This window comes from Haematobia irritans, chromosome 3, assembly GCF_050003625.1.
Source record: "Haematobia irritans isolate KBUSLIRL chromosome 3, ASM5000362v1, whole genome shotgun sequence".
Lineage (NCBI taxonomy): Eukaryota > Metazoa > Arthropoda > Insecta > Diptera > Muscidae > Haematobia > Haematobia irritans.
Window position 1 is genome coordinate 187850209 of NC_134399.1, and position 18402 is coordinate 187868610.

Genomic DNA, 18402 nt, shown 5'->3' on the forward strand with positions numbered 1-18402 from the left:
AAATTTTAATTGGAAAAATTTTCGTGAAATTTTTTTGTGTGTAGATGACCTATCAAATGCTTAAAAAGATCAAAAACCACCGTGGGTCAATGGATAACATGCCGGTTTAGCATTAGAACTGCATGGGCTCAACTCCAGTTTCGACCATTAGGACTCATCTATACAAAAGGTGGCAACACTTATTGATAAGAGAGAATTTCACCATATACACACAAAAAAATAGATTTGTGTTTAATCACGACATTAATTGATCTAATTTTATTTTTAATTGAAATGTCTTCAATCACAGAAATGATTGTATCAATTAAAAAATTAATTGATACCATTCTTTTTTGTGATTGATTATTGTTTCAATTAAAAATTTGTTTAATCAATTAAACTTTTAAATGATTTTTTTTTTTAATTCAAATAAGTCTTTAATTGGATTCCACTATAGATTTTTTAGACTAAGTGCGTCTCTAGCAACATACACAGAAAAAAATTTCACGAATTTTTTTTTTTAAATTAAATTCTTAATTAAGATATACAAAATATTCAATTAAAAATTTAAGTGATTCAACAAATTTTTTAATTGAAACAAAAATCAATCACAAAAATTAATAGTATCAATTAATTTTTTAATTGAATCAATTAATTTTTCAATTGGATCAATTAATTTTTTAATTGACTTTCAATTAATTTTTTGATTGATACTATCATTTCTGAGATGGAAGTCATTGCAATTCAAAAATTAAATGGATCAATTAATTTCAAGTACATAGCAGATACATGGCAACGAGGACGCAATTTTGGCTGCTTTTCACTTCTTTTTTTAAATGGTCGGGAGGAGTAATGCCTTAACGCTAACTTTTTCTGGTATCAGTACTATCCATTTTCGACATCGGGTTCGATGAATGCATCCAATGACAAATTAAAGAGCCCGGTCAGTCAAAACTTGAAATAGGACCTTGCTTCGATGTGTGTGTATGTCAAAGTCCATTCCTCGATCTAACAACACAGGACCCTGCAAATGCATGATCGATCTTTCCAATTTTATGTTATATGGTTCCATTGCCCATTTGTCTCATTCAGACCCTTCTGCGGCCTCTATTGCTATGGAATTTATTCATCTTAAATTTAAAATATTGTCTTGAATCTATAAATGATAATTCCATAACTGTCATGTTCCATCTCAACCAAGGACTAAAGCTGGGAGCAATCATTGACAACATTGTTAGATGCATTGATTTTTCTTTTGAAATTGAAGAAATCAACTTCCTACATGAAATAGAAACTGGATTTCCTATTCCTGGTATCCTTGACGACTACTCAGCCAACACCTGTACCGCCCTTATGGATACGGCCCACCTTAACATATTTTCTTGTCTTGCGCACTGATACAATTTCGCAGAGAAGAAGAAGAAGACGACAATAAAAAAACGTAGTTGAATTTGATTTCGAATTTGTATGAATGGATAGATGGATGGCTGGTCGTCGTTGGTTGTTCGGTTTCGGATAATTCGCTCACCGTTGCCGATACACTCACGGTTAGTGTGGTGGATACATAAGTTTGGGGATATGGGATGGTGAATGTGTGTGGATGGATGAATGGAATGGACAATATTACGCTTACTGGCGGTTGTGGTGGTGGTGGTCGTGGTAGTGGCTATGGTGGTCTTTGGATGGATATGAGCCGCGCGAGAGTAATACTAGATGGATGGATATTAGGGCAACAGTTGTGTGTTAAGCAGCAGGCCATAGTCGCACTGTCGTCATCGGTCGCACTTTACTACAATCCTCCGTATGGGTGAGCCTCAGCAACAGCCCCTTTTTGGTACTAGTTGCTACCTTTTGTTATTGTAACTAAAGTCGTCGTTGTCGTTCGTTGTCATCGAAGACAACAAATCCAAAAAATATACAACAACAACTACTACACCATATTACCGACCGACAATGATGTTGTGACAATTTTTTCGAAGTAAAGCCACCGTTTGTTGATTCAGTTTTAGTTTGGTGTTGGTCGTCGTGTCGTGGTGCTCTTTTTAGTCGTCGTCGTCGTCATTGTCGAGGTAATAATCAACCAACGAGAAAAAAACTGTAAGCCCACTACCGTTATTTACAATAAAAATAATAATAATCACTGGCAATGGGCAGGTTATTTCTATAAAAAAATAAATAAAATATAATAATAAATTTTTCTATATTCACATTTGTTTTCCACACGGCAGCGACGGGGTTCCAAACAAAAAGTTTTTAACAAATTACTAACGGAATTATAATCATTTTTTTTGTGTTGTGTGTGCTTCTTGAAGAAAGAAGAAAAAAATACTTAAATATAGCTAATGTTATAGAAAATTATAAATAAAATTTTGATGAAAAAAAAAATCAAAGAAAAATACAAAAAAAAAATAATTAAAAAAAGAAATCCATTAAAATGTCATAAAGCTTTAGATTACAAAACAAATGAAAAGTGAAACAATTAAAAAGTCATAAGAAGTGTTAATCCAAATCTTCTCAATTCATAGCAGACAAAAGCTACTCAACTTGAAGGAATATAAAGCTACCGTGAAACATCGTTAATTTCGGTAATAACACTAACAGCATAAATAATAAATACCTGAAAAAGGTTTTCCAACCACAATGAACAACGATGTTAATTGTAAACAAGTAAATATGGCGGAAAGTTTATAACGACCCCCCCTCAAGCACGTTCATTTAAAGACAATAGCTTACAGAGATTATTAACTTTACATATGTCGTGGTATAGAGCATAAACGAAGTTCTCATGCCTAATTAAAAACCATAATATGCGGTTAATATATCACAAACCTCTCTCTTTTCTTAGCAGAGCTCTGATTTTGAGTTAACAGAGTTGTTCTAACACAGATAACAGAAGAGAGCCAATTGACATATAGAGAAAAATGATCATTTTCATAGATTCAAATGATGTGATTGGGTGGGTGCATTTTAATGGCGGGCCTATAGTATTTTCAACTGTACCAGGTTCTTCTAAGCAGAAAAATTATCATTTTTTATCTTAGATATTAGAACAATGCCTCAAGTGGAAAATTATGTGTGTGTAAAGATAAATCCAGACATAAACCGGTTTGTTATCATTGCTCTCTTGTTGGACAACGAGAGCTGTTTAAAAACTCTAAGAGAGTTCTTAAAAGTTAACAGAGAGTTGCGTAAGAACCTTTGAATAAACCAATTGATTAGAAAATATTTTTGTACAATTTTTTATTTGGAAAATTTTGGGAGAAGTCTGCAAAAAGGCTTGCAGATTTAAACAAATTTTACACGTGTAGAATTACAAAATATGTGGTCTCCCACAAAATAGTTCAGAATTTCATAAAATTTGCAAATTTAACCAATAATGCGCCAATCATGAACTTCATATGGTAGTAGAGACATTTTTACAATTTTTATCTTCGAAATTTTTCTTTAAATTTTCTTGAATTTGTCGAAAAATGTTTACTTGTTTGTTGTGACATCGGCGTTTGTAATAACCTAAACTTTCTAAAATTAATCAACATTTTCCCTCCTGATGGGTTCACTGTTCTTTGAGAGCATGATCATATTGAAAGAACATAAACGAAATTTCCCTTTCAGAAGAAATAAACTCAAATTCATTGTCAGCACGTTCACTTTTTGAAATTTTTGGTTTGTGCATTGTTGTTGTTTTTTGATTTCAGCTTAAAACCATGCATTGACTAAACTACAAGTGTAGCTTAAACTTTAAAATCACTTTTTGGTTTGTTTTTGAAAAAGTTTCCTTTACGAGTTTTGGACCTTTTCACAATTTGGATAAATCGTCTTGAAGTTTTCAGCTTTTTAAAAATGGGAAAAATACACTTTCGAAAATTTTAAAATGTGAAAAATTCAACATTTTGAAACTTGCAAACATATCAATGCCTAAAATTTTCCGGTTTAACCACATCTGAACAACTTTAAAAGGTCGGGAAGCCGATTTAACCAAATTTAAAAAAAGTCTAATTTAAATGTCCAATTTTTCTAAATTTTAAAAAATCTTAAATGTTGCATTTTTATCGAAATTTTGTTCATCCCATGGATTGTTCAGTGCATCCAATACGACATATTTTTTTAGACCTTACCTTGCTCTATAAAATGACCAACATATTGCAGTGAAAAAAATATTGTCCTTAGGCCAAATATTTCCTGACCTTAAAACACGAATGAGGTTTTTGCTTAGCATAAAAGACGCGTTTCTCTGATATAAAGATTTTTTCCTTGTCCACAAGTAGATAAACTTTATACTGAATTCGTTTTGTCTTTATAATGTCTTTATAAAGTGGTTCGACAGGTATCTTTACATTAAGGATTTTTTTTTTTTGACTAAGATCAAGTTGGCTTTAATAATTCTGAAAAAATCATTAAAATTAACAAAATTTTTTTTAAATTAGCTTTTTTAATCTTTTTTATTTATATTTACAATAACCAAAAAAAGCTTCGCCCAAAAAGTAGTGAAAATGTTCTTTTTGGACCCGGAAGTGGTGCAAAATTGGCGCAGAGGCAATGAATTTAACATGGGCTTGTCATATGACGAATGTCCACCATTTCAACAGTCGTTGCACTGAATTTGCATCACTTTTTAAGGTGTTATGCGAATTCACTGTTTTGAATGTGAATTAAGAAATTACACGCAGAGAAGGAATATGATCACCTCAACCATGTTTCGAGAGCAAAATGTTATTTTTGGACTGTGACCATAGAACATTTTTGTTGCAAAAATGTTTTTATCTCGGCAAACATATACATGATTGCCGAAGTCAGATATATGCTTTTTGAGAAAATAACATGGTTGCCGCAAACATATTACATGTTCTCCTCCCAAAAGTAACATTTTGCTCTCGAAACATGGTTGAGGTGATCATATTCCTTCTCTGGATGTATGCGATATTTTAACAAATAAATAAATTTCAAATTTTTTATAATCTTTAATGCATTCTAACGTTTGTCTGGAATGTTTGACATCAAGTATTTTCAAAAACTCGCAAGTTTTCTAGAACGTATTTACCATGTTTTTCGGCAAAATTTTAATAATTTGTCTCATTTTATTAATTCTTGGTCTGTTTTTAACCAATTTGAAATAAAAAATTTTAAATTTCCCATTAAAAATATGAAAAAAGCGAGTTATAAAAGATTGACTCAAATGAACTTCCTGTGCAGTTAAAATAAAGAACTTCTATGGGAGAAAATTTTTGGAAGTGCTTTTAAAGTTGTGACTTTAGAAGAACTTCCAATTTTTTTTTGCTGGGAAAATAAGATAAATAAATAAATAGCAGATAAATGCATCTTTTATGCTACACTGAAAAAAAAAATATTACGTGATACTAAAGATTACGCAACCTAATTTTGAGGATGCACAATATATAAAATATTAAGGACAATTTTTTTTTAAATAATGAAATTTTCATTAAAATAAAGTTTAAATCTTTGATTCAATTTTTTATACCCTGCGCCACACTGTGGAACAGGGTATTATAAGTTAGTGTATATGTTTGTAACACCCAGAAGGAGACAAGATAAACACATGGTGTCCTTGGCAATAATGCTCAGCGTGGGTCCCTGAGTCGATATAACCATGTCCGTCCGTCCGTCCGTCTGTCTGTGAACACTTTTTGTGATCAAAGTCTAGGTCGCAATTTAAGTCCAATCGCCTTCAAACCCTATTGATTTTGGAAGAAGTGGGTTCAGATTTAGGTATAGCTCCCATATATATCTTTCGCCCGATATGCACTAATATGGACCCAGCAGCCAAAGTTTTATACCGATTTGCTTGAAATTTTGTACAAACATAACACTTAGTCGTATAGTTAAGTGTGCAAAATTGGATTGAAATCGGTTCAGATTTAGATATATCTCCCATATATATCTTTCGCCCGATATGGACTTATATGGCCCCAGAAGCCAGATTTTTGGCCGAATTTGGTTGAAATTTTGCACTAAGAGTACAATTAGTAGTATAGTCAAGTGTGCAAAATTTGATTGAAATCGGTTCAGATTTAGATATAGCTTCCATATATATCTTTCGCCCGATATGGACTAGGATGGTCCTAAAAGCCAGAGTTTTTACCCAATTTGGTTGAAATTTTGAACAGGGAGTAGATTTAGCATTGTAGCTATGCTTGCCAAATTTGGTTGAAATCGATTCAGATTTAGATATAGCTCCCATATATATCTATCGCCCGATATGGACTAATATGGACCCAGAAGCCAGAGTTTTATCCCGATTAGCTTGAAATTTTGAACAAGGAGTACAATTGGTAGTATAGTCATGTGTGCCAAATTTGAGTGAAACCGGTTCAGATTTAGATATAGCTTCCATATATATTTTTCGCCATCTTGTTGTAGGCTGTATTGGTTAGTCATCGGTTAAAAATCATAATGTCGGTGGACTCATAGACCGCGATGTGTGGTACGACGAAATTTAACTTCCGTCTTAGCGTCAGCCCTCGTGGCGTCCTTGCTCATCTAGAACCTCACGTCCAACTATACAACAACAAAAAAAAAAGGAATCTATTTCGTAGCACTTTTACTTTGCTCGGTTTAAAATATATACGGAAGCTATATCTAAATCGGTTCAGATTTAGATATAGCTCACTGAAATATTGAATATTTAAATTTAAGACAAAAACGCTTCAAATATAGGCTAAGACTTATTTTGAGGATTTAGCATCTTTGGTTTAAAGTATTTTTTTTTTGAAATTAAGGAATCATTTTTTACTTTGATGTATCCGATATAGTTTGAATTTTTAAAGCGGCATTTGAGTGCCAGAGAATGAAAATTCGACAAATAAGATATGTATCCTAATTTTAATTTTATTGAGTCTAAATTTAAAGACAGATAGGTCGCTAAAAAATTTCTTTATTTTAAAGATGACGCATCTTTGGCTCCGAATCAATACCAAAATCCTTAAGGGAAGGCCAAAAACAGAGAATTAAGCCGACCCATTTTTGTCGGATGCGGTTGGAACTAATTTTTTGCCTCCGGCGGCGACTGTACAGCTAAGCCAATATAAATTTGTTTATTTAGCGGCGGACAATTATCCATTATAAAATCAAGTTGAAGTTATCGGAATGGTATTGAGATTAGTTGTACAACCAATCTTACAATCACATTTACATTTCATTAAAATTTTCTGAGCTAAATTTTTGCAAAATTATTATAGCAAATTTATACTGACGCATTTTGGGTGGAAAGTTAAACATTTTGACAATACGAGTAAATACAACAAGTATCAATAAATTTTTCTGATTTAATACAATATTTTTGATTAATTTTCTTTTGAGTGCAAACGCAAAAACTTTAGGTATCTTGTAAACAATATAATAATCTATCAATAAAAGAAATACCATGTAGGTGTTATTTGCATTTGCTAATACTTCATGTTAGATATTCGGTAATTTACGCAATGATTTTGCAGTCATCGGAAGGGCTTTTTGCTTTAATGATATTATACGATATGATATATGAGGGTGGTCAGATATTTAACGTACGAAAAAAAAAAATATTATAGAAACTATGATGATTTATATCGCGATATTTAAAAAATCGATTACTCGCTATAATAGTCGAATAAACATTAACCCCAAACCTAATTACAATTAACATCGTATGTAATATATTATGTTTGGATCACCCTTTACACAACCCTGTAGTAACAGTGAAATATTTATAATCTCTTTTTCCAACTATTTTAAACTAAACTCTATTAACAAAGAAGAAAAAAAAAAAGAAATCAAAATAATCTCATGGATCAAATTGAATTATCCTCTTAATTTGTGCTTTGTGTGCTCGTGGCCGCCGTCTTATAATTCGAGACAAAAAAAAAAAACGATCACCGCATACTTGTATGCGGTTATTAAACCTCGTTAAAGTCATCATCGTCGTCGTCTTTATATATCGGGTGTGTGCTGTCTGAGACAAGCCAAATATTTGTGTGTGCATGAGTGTGTATGTGTGTGTCTTTGCTATTTGAGAGTTTGTCAAAAAAAACAAACGAAAAAAAACCTTGTTTGATTTGAAATTTATTGGTATTTTTGATGCGTGAATGCCTACCGTCGTCATCTCATCTCATTGCACCGCCTCTAATGGTAATAACTTATTTGTTGTTGTTAGTGTTGTTGTAGTTGTTATGATAGTTTTAGTTGTACATCTATTGCCGTTATTGCTGCTACTGCGTGCCGCCGCCGTTTTACGCGTGGTATACCACATAGTTGCATTATTGTGTTTATCTTTCCCCATTTAATCTATGGTGGCAATCGTTAGATGACAGATTTTAATGAACAATGTGTTGCACACAATGGGGTCAAACTTATTAAATTTCGCATACAAAAAAAATATAGACAATTTAGAAAATATTTTTATCATCGATATTTTGCAAGTTGATTCAATATAGCTTTAAACAAAAAATTAACAAAAAACAAAGAAAAATGGATTCACCTTTTACAAACCGAGATTACTTTATTTCTTTTGTATTACTTTATTTGAGGCTTTATCGACATCTGAAGTGCTTATAATGAAACATATGACTAGAAAGAATGTGCTTAACAGATTGGCTGATAAGTCCCCGGTCTATCAAAGAAAAACACATTTTTTTTGTCAAAATTCGTTTTTATTATTCAACATAGTTCCCTTCAAGAGCGATACAACGACTATAAGGACCTTCCAATTTTTTAATACCATTTTGCTAGTACTCCTTCGGGTTTGCCTCAAAATAGGCCTCAGTTTCGGCGATCACCTCTTCATTGCAGCCAAAATTATTCCCCTTTTGAGGTCTGAGAACAAGAAACACTTTTTTCTTCTTCATATGGGGCCGTTTTACCGCGATTTCGACCTTCAAACGCTCCAATAACGCCATATAATAGTCACTGTGGCACTGGTTTTTCCCTTCTCAAGATAATCGATAAAAATTATTCCATGCTCATCCCAAAAAAACAGAGGCCATTACTTTGCCAGCGGACTTTTGAGTCTTTCCACGCTTCGGAGACGGTTCACCGGTCGCTGTCCACTCAGCCGGCTGTCGATTGGACTCAGGAGTGTAGTGATGGAGCCATGTTTCATCCATAGTCACATATCGACGGAAAAACTCGGGGTGTATTACGAGTTAACAGCTGCAAACACCGCTCAGAATCATCAACACGTTGTTGTTTTTGGTCAAATGTGAGCTCGCGCGGCACCCATTTTGCACAGGGCTTCCGCATATCCAAATATTGATGAATGATATGACCAACACGTTCCTTTGATATCTTTAAGGCCTCTGCTATTTCGATCAACTTCATTTTACGGTCATTCAAAATCATTTTGTGGATTTTTTTGATGTTTTCGTCGGTAACCACCTCTTTCGGGCGTCCACTGCGTTCACCGTCCTACGTGCTCATTTCACCATGCTTGAATTTTGCATACCAATTAATTATTGTTGATTTCCCTGGGGCAGAGTCCGGAAACTCATTATCAAGCCAAGTTTTTGCTTCCACCGTATTTTTTCCCTTCAGAAAACAGTATTTTATCAAAACACGAAATTCCATTTTTTCCATTTTTTTCACAACAAAAGTTGCTTCACAAAAGACGCTCTATCTTACAAACTAATTGACCGACAGTCATCAAATTTTGACACGAATCATTTGAAGGTTGGTACTATATAAAAATAATATGCATTTAATACTAGCGACGCCATCTATGTGTCCGACCGGGGACTTATCAGCCAACCTGTTAGAACTGTACATAGATTAAACACAAGATCGTTACAATTTGATCAAAATTTTACCAGAACAGGGAGAGTAACTAAACAATCCAGTAATTTGAATGTAGCACGTTGTCGGATAGATTTAACCAAGCAAAGAATATCATTTGCCGGCCCTACTGAATACAATAACTTGCCAGGCAGATTAAAAAACATTTGTGTTATATCTTCATTTAAAAATGAACTAAAGTCATATTTATTAGATAATTTGACAATGCTTTTGTAATCCAAATATTATGTAAATTATATAGAATTTCTTTTTATGAAATCGTTGAATATTAGCTAAAGTTGCCATGGTTTGGTCTCTTTAAAGCCTTAAGGCGCTGAGACCTCAAAATGTACATATTGTAAATTTAAAATATGAAATAAAATGAATTAAAAAAAAAACTATAATGGTTTTGTTCTATTATACGCTCTTAGAATATGCTACGTGCAAGAGGTAAAAGTGAGAGGTACCATGTACCATGACAGTCTTATTAAGTTTCAATGCTTGATCTAGGCATTAAACTATGGCAGACAGAGTTTATCTGTAAATGGGGATAAAAACTAAAAACCGAGATTACGTGTAAATGCAATTTCAATTCATGAAAAACCAGTTTAACCGGTTCTCATTAAAAGAAATTAACATGCTAGATTTTGCATAATTAAAAACACCTACACTAATAGAAAAAATTGCGTTCCGCAATCGTGAACAGACAGTGACAAAATGAAACGGAAACGTTGACAAAAAATCAAAACGGAATGTTCACGATTTCGGCCACGGGCGTTCACGATTTGGCCATGAACATTCTTAAAATAATCCTTAGACGTTGTTATGGCAACTCCGCCGGTGGTGCAATGTGCTAAGGCGACTGTTAACGCGTATGGTGCAGATGACACAGGTTCGAGTCACGGTAGCGAAAATCTTTTTTTTAATTTTGTTTTTAAATTCGTAACCATTACGTTTTCAGATCATGAACGCTTGTTGTTGTTGTGACAACGCATGGTGTCAATTTAACGTTGTCCGATTGACCCCATGTGTTCTCAGTTTGACAACACATGTGTGTTGATTCACTTTCATGAACGGATCGTTTTAAAATGACCACGCCGTTCATGATTTTTTCTGAGTGTATGGAATTCGCAAATTACACACAGAGGGCACTGAAAAAAATATTGTTGTGAGGCCAAAGATTTCGTGTCCTTGAAATACGAAAGCGTTTCAAAAACAGGAGATGTTTTTCAACACTTTATTGTAAAGACGATTTTTAGTTCAATCATAGCAAAATTTCTACTTCAAGTCGACTCTGAAATATGAAGTTTTAGTTAACATGTTTTAGAGGACTTTGGTAGCACGTGAAGAAAAAAAAGATGTAGAAACCAATATATTAAAATTTGTTTCCTAGAATCAAGCACGCCTTCTAAATGGTGGTTGCCTTCTAAATTTCCAGCTGTTTTGTTAAAAATTTTGATCCTCTTCAACTAATTGCTGTTTCTATGATCCTGTTTTGCGCGCCCTTGCCGTCTATGATGGCACTTTTTAAACTTTGCCTAGTTCAATGGGGTCACTTCTGACCCATCTGTTTATATATGTTGAACCTTATGGAGTACCGCGGAGCCCTTATTGATTCAACTGATTGGAACGAATTATGGCCGAAAAAGCTACTACAACCTGCAAAAAAGTGACTCTGCGGCATTTTTCGCCCTTTTGTAAAAAAGCGCCAATTCTTGAGATAATCGACCCTTTGGTATATTTTAGCCCTATATAGCCCTATTTCACTTCTAGAGGACATAGAAGCCGCAATTTATATCCGATTTGATTGAAATTGGGAATCTAGAGGTATTTTAGGGCCATATATCAAATTTTGTTTATATCTTTACGTGTGCCCCATATACACTGGCCTCTTGCTTTGTAAGGAAAAGCAAAGTCAATCGGCGCTTACCTCTGCGACAAATTAACTGATGAATTTATAAGGAAATGACTCACTTAAATGCGCTTCTCCTTTGTATGAAATTGAACGCTTTCATAAGCAGTACATTTACATGAGGAAATCATTGCAACTTTAATGCGCTCAAAAATGCAGACAATATTTTCGAATATTCCAACCATTATAGCGCTAAGCACCTGCTTCCTCCTTGCGCTAATATCAGCACTTCTATACTTTAACAAATTTTTTACAAATTTTGCGTCGCCCGCTATAAACGAAGAACTTACTTACACCTTTAGAAGAAATAGCGCTGAATTCTGCACCTATAAATTTGCGCCTATGATATGAACACTATTATTTAAGTGCTTCCAATTTTATTATTACTTTCTTGGTGGGTTCTTCTATCAGGTGGTAGAAGAGACAATTATCATACAAATTGTCTTAAAAAAGAAGTACGAATTTCCGAGAAGTAATTCGGAATATTCGATTTTATCTTGAACGCTGACCTAAGAAATTTAAGATTCCTCTAGAACCCAAACAGAAATGCTGGTTAATTTTGGAAACCGAAGCATTTGAATCGATCTTCTTAATCCTCGTGCGCACTGACGTACGGAAAAAGTTACTTGCGCACGAGGGAGCCACCGTCGTTAGCATGGCCGCCTTGCACACACAAGGTCGTGGGTTCGATTTCTGCTTCGACCGAACACCAAAAAGTTTTTCAGCGGTGGATTATCCCACCTCAGTAATGCTAGTGACATTTCTGAGTGTTTCAAAGCTTCTCTAAGTGGTTTCATAGCAATGTGGAACGCATTTCGGACTCGGCTATAAAAAGGAGGTCCCTTGTCATTGAGCTTAACATGGAATCGGGTTGCACTCGGTGATAAGAGAGAAGTTCACCACTGTGGTATAACAATGGACTGAATAGTCTATGTGAGCCTGATATATATGGCTGCCACCTAACCTAACATACTCACGCACGAAAACGTACACTCACGATTCCATGATATTTCTCACGCCTTTTGATTTCTATTTGCGCTGCCCTCGACTATTTTTCGGCAGTTAACGCCACCGCCGAATAAGTCGGCTCATCTCGACCAATCATTCAATATACATTCCTTAAAAACTTAAGCTTAAAAATTTTGTCCAAATGGTACGTGCCATTTATGTAGAATCTCTGGATAACCTCATTCATTTGTCGCCTTATAAACTTTCCCTCGAATAACTTGGCATAATTCTACGCGTTTGTGACGTAAAATTACTAAAGATGAAAATTGACAGTCGTATTTGACTCAACATGATGGCTGGGCGGTATATAAGTCTTATCATCGAGTTACTGTCAACTCGAGCGATTATTTTTCTCGGTACTGATTTCGCATGAAGAAGAGGGTAAACATTGACAGTCGCATTTGCCTCAATGAGATGGCTGAGCGGTATAATATTCAACTTATACGGATAACTGAACCCAGACTTTTTTCGCATGGAAGAAGTCGGAATTCATTGTTGCTGGCTTTAAAATCAAACCACTGTGTTTTCGGACTCTGGTATTTGAGTCCAAGTATTGATCACGTAGCATGCGTGCTTCGTAATTTTTCTTTACTACTTCTCGTACAAGTGTCAAATCATTTTCTAATACATTTTTTTTTATATCCAAACGATCAATATTTTTCTGTTTCGTTGGTGTATTTGCTGCATTTGCTGTCAAGAAAAAAAAGCAACTGAAATGTTTTTTTTTTTTTTAATTCAAAAGCAAAACACCAAACCGCCTAACGTCTTCAACAACTGCGAGCGACATTCAACATCGTCTTCAATATTACCACAGTCGTCGTCGTTGTCATTAATAACAAATCAACCATCAGCACGTGATATCAATTCGAGTTTGTTTGATTTTAATTGCCATAGATCTCCCAAATACAGCGTGCGAGTTTCGATCTCGCGCTGGGGAAAAATTTAAGATTCGTTTGATTGAATGTGATATTAACACGTTTGCCGCGAGACCCCCACCGTGTCACTTAACCAGTAAGTCCAATGAATTATGGCAACTCCTTTTTGGCTTTTTAAAGAGTTTGAAAAATTGCTAAACAAGTGTTATTGGTTTTACTTATCAATCGGGTGCAAAAAATTGTTTGGTGAAAATTTCTCAGCCAGACAGTTGGAAGAAGAAATTGAGGGAAAAATGTTTTTTTTTTTTATAAGATTGTTGCAGGAAAAATATACATTCCTTGGTAAATTAATTGCTAGCGTACATCTTACTAATTAATGTTAGTAAATTAAGTTGAGATGTGGTCTCTTATCACATGAAAGCAAATGCAATTAATACATCGGCCTCAATGGCTGGCAACAGGTGCCGGCGGTAGTAATAAGAGCATTGGCTTCTTTTAAGTGACAATTAGAAAAAATTGTCTTATCTGTCTGCAAAAATATTCGTCGTTGAATGTTGAAGCATTATCTATAATATATAAATTTTTCCGATAAAAAAAAAGAATTTTTTATCGGCTAAAAATACACATTTTTCTTGCAAACATAGCTGTTGGGAAAATTGAATTAGGATTTTAACTAGCAAATGGAACAGGTCACCCATCATTTGTTTTGTAAACTCATGGAAGTTACCAGCTTTAGTGAAAGGAGATATAACACCGCTGACAAAAGTTTTCAGTTAATTCAGCCGAAACTGGGATTGATACCTTAGTTTGAAAGCCGGTTATTCCGACCATTGCACCACGATGGCTCTCAATGGGAACAACAGAGGAAAATAATATTTGTCAAATTTATTTGAGCAAAGCCCTACAAAGGAAAAGAGATATGTTTGTACAAATTTATTTCGGCAAAGGCCGGTTATCATAAACCTTTTTTTCGGAAGGTTCAAGTGTGGTTCTTTGGGTTTAATGAACTGCCTGAATTCATTCTGATAATTGGTTTATAGTTTTGCTGCAAGTAGACGAGGCTGATGAAATATGTGGGAATTCCGAAACGTGCGTCCATCCAACCATCTTGCAGTCTGTAGGGATTTGCCCAAATAAATTTGACAAACATTCTTTTCCACTGTTGGTTATAGTTATAGTTTATATAGTTTAGTCAATGCATGGTTTTAAGCTGATATCAAAAACAACAAAATGATTGAAGAATAAACCAACAATAACAAAACAAAACGAAAAAAAAATTCCTATAAAAATTTTGTTCAAATTTTTTTTCCTAAAGGGTGGTTAAAATTTCAAGGGCCGATGTTGATTTTGAATAAAACAACAATAAAACACAAACTATTTAGGAAATTATTGTAATTTTATTTTATTATGATATATTGGTATTACTCAATTATGTACAACTCCATCCGATGGTCCAAATTTTCGATGACGCTGAGGCATAATGGAGGTTCTATGCCGTTAATGTGCCGAATTATTTCATACTTTAGCTCTTGAATTGTTGCTGGCTTATCGACGTACACCTTTTCTTTCAAATAACCCCAAAGAAAAAAGTCCAACGGTGTCAAATCATATGATCTTGGCGGCCAATTGACATCGCCATTACGTGAGATAACACGGCTATTGAATTTGTTGCGCAAAAGAGCCATTGTTTCGTTAGCTGTGTGGCAAGTGGCACCGTTCTGCTGAAACCACATAACGTCCACATCCATATCTTTCAATTCGGGCCATAAAAAGTTCGTTATCATCTCACGATAGCGATCACCATTCACAGTAACTGCCTGACCGGTCTCATTTTGGAAAAAATTCGGCCCGATGATGCCGCCAGCCCATAAACAGCACCAAACAGTCACTCTTTGTGGGTGCATTGGTTTTTCGACAATCACTCTTGGATTCTCATTCTCCCAAATGCGGCAATTCTGTTTATTGACGAATCCACTGAGGTGAAAATGTGCCTCATCACTGAAGATGATTTTTTTCGAAAATTGATCATCCACTGTTGCCATTTGTTGGAACCATTTAACACGTTGTTGGATTGTGTATCTCTCCATGGTTCAAATTGAGTAAGTCTGAAATAGAGAAATGTCAAATAAAATTCGAAAAACACTTGGCGTTTAGGTGTGGTTCACATTCAACATCGGCCGTTACAATTTAACCACCCCTTATAAAAAATGTTGTCAATTTTTTTTCTATAAAAATTTGTTTCAAAAAAAAATTTTTTATAAAAATATAGAAAATTTTGTCAAAAAAATTTTCCTATAAAAAATTTTGTCAATTTTTTTCCTATAGAAAATTTTGTCAACATTTTTTTTCTATAAAAAATTTTGTCAAAATTTTATTTCTATAGAAAGTTTTGTCTAAATTTTATTTCTACAGAAAATGTAGTCACAATTTTATTTCTATAGAACATTTTTTTCCAAATTTTTATACCCTCCACCATAGGATGGGGTATATTAACTTTGTCATTCCGTTTGTAACACATCGAAATATTGCTCTAAGACCCCATAAAGTATATATTCTGGGTGGTGGTGAAATTCGGAGTCGATCTAAACATGTCCGTCCGTCCATCCGTCAGTTGAAATCACGCTAACTTCCGAACGAAATAAGCTATCGACTTGAAACTTGGCACAATTAGTTGCTATTGATGTAGGTCGGATGGTATTGCAAATGGGCCATATCGGTTCACTTTTACGTATAGCCCTCATATAAACGGACCCTCAGATTTGGCTTGCGGAGCCTCTAACAGAATCATATTTCATCCGATCCGGCTGAAATTTGGTACATGGTGTGGGTATATGGTCTCTTGGTCCACATCGGTCCGTAATTAAAGGGTGATACGGTCAAAATTTGGTCAATATAAACTTGACGTATTTCTTTCAATTTTGCATTTAAAAATCCTGAACACCCCTCATTTTGAAGGTGTGTGTGTAGAATGTTGCTCCTATTTTGATTTTGGAATTCACTCTTAAGTTGTCAAAATACCGTCCAAGCAAGAAGAGCAGCGTATCAAAATGTTGCTCGCGCATCGCGAAAATCCGAGCTACTCGCACGCAAAGCTGGCAAAATCGCTAAAAGTTGCCAAATAAACCGTTACAAATGTAATTAAAGTATTTGGGGAACGTTTGTCGACAGCCAGGAAGGAAGAGACGACAAAGAGAGTTGCCGGTAGTTTCAAGCGAAACCCTAACCTCTCTCTCCGAGATGCCGCAAATAAGCTGGGTGTATCGTCTACAACCGTGCATCGAGCCAAAAAACGAGCCGGACTATCGACTTACAAGAAGGTAGTGACTCCAAATCGCGATGATAAACAAAATACGACGGCTAAAGCGCGATCCCGGAGGCTGTACACGACGATGCTGACGAAGTTTGACTGCGTGGTAATGGACGACGAAACCTACGTCAAAGCCGACTACAAGCAGCTTCCGGGACAGGAGTTTTATACGGCAAAAGGAAGGGAAAAGGTAGCAGATATTTTCAAGCACATAAAACTGTCAAAGTTCGCAAAGAAATATCTGGTTTGGCAAGCCATCTGTACCTGTGACTTGAAAAGCAGCATTTTCATAGCTTCCGGGACTGTCAACCAAGAAATTTGAATAAACGTCTGCTGCCTTTCCTGAAGAAACACGGTTGTTCCGTACTGTTTTGGCCGGATTTGGCATCTTGCCATTACGGTAAAAAGGCCATGGAGTGGTACGCCGCCAACAACGTGCAGGTGGTTCCCAAGGACAAGAACCCTCCCAACACGCCAGAGCTCCGCCCAATTGAGAAATACTGGGCTATTGTCAAGCGGAACCTAAAGAAGACCAAAAAAACTGCTAAGGACGAGCAGCAGTTCAAGGCAAACTGGCTTTCTGCGGCGAAGAAGGTAGACAAGGTGGCTGTACAAAATCTGATGGCAGATGTCAAGCGTGAGGCCCGGCTATTCGGATTTGGAAAAGCGAAAGCCTAACTGAATATTTTTCCTGAATTTTATACTACTTGAACTTGAAAAAGAAATTTAATTTAATTTTTTAAATAAACGATTTTACCGATTTACACGCGTTTTCCCTTGACCAAATTTTGACCGTATCACCCTTTATATATAGCCCCTATATAAACCAATCCCCAGATTTGACCTCCGGAGCCCCTTGGAAGAGCAAAATTCATCCGATCCGGTTAAAATTTGGTACATCGTGTTAGTATATGGTCTCTCACAACCATGCAAAAATTTGTCCAAATCGGTCCATAATTATATATATAGCCCCCATATTAACCGATTTGGTTTGCGGAGCTTCAAAGAGAAGCAAATTTCATCCGATCTGGCTGAAATTTGGTACATGGTGTTGATATATGGTCTTTAAAAACCCTGCAAAAATTGGTCCACATCGGTCCATAATTATATATAGCCCGCATATAAACCGATCCCCAGATTTGGCTTGCGGAGTCTCTAAGAGAAGCAAATTTCAACCAATCCGTTTAAAATTTTTTACATGGTGTTGGTATATGGTCCACATCGGTCCATAATTGTATATAGCCCCCATATTAACCGATCCACAGATTTGGCTTGCGGAGCCTCAAAGAGAAGCAAATTTCATCCGATCCGGCTGAAATTTGGTATATGGTCTCTAACAACCAAACAAAAATTGGTCCAAATCGGTCCATAATTATATATAGCCCCCATATAAACTGATCCCCAGATTTGGCTTGCGGAGCCCCAAAGAGAAGCAAATTTCATCGGATCTTGCTGAAATTTGGTACATGGTGTTGGTATATGGTCTCTAACAACCATGCAAAAATTGGTCCACAACGGTCCATAATTATATATAGCCCCCATATAAACCGATCCCCAGATTTGGC

The 18402-nt window shown here is 35.3% G+C and overlaps 1 protein-coding gene across 6 annotated transcripts in view; it reads left to right on the plus strand.

Annotated features, from left to right (window-relative positions):
• Positions 1-18402, plus strand: part of RhoGAP19D (Rho GTPase activating protein at 19D) — a 302970-nt gene that overhangs the window by 186613 nt on the left and 97955 nt on the right. Inside the window, exon 1 of one of the 6 annotated variants that reach the window (XM_075300619.1) lies at positions 1428-2564. The exons of 4 other annotated variants lie outside the window; for them this stretch is intronic. The gene's annotated coding sequence lies outside the window, so the exon portion shown is untranslated. Of the gene's footprint in view, positions 1-1427; positions 2565-7742; positions 8098-18402 lie in introns of those variants that run through there. One more of the 6 variants, XM_075300618.1, reaches the window with a different exon arrangement.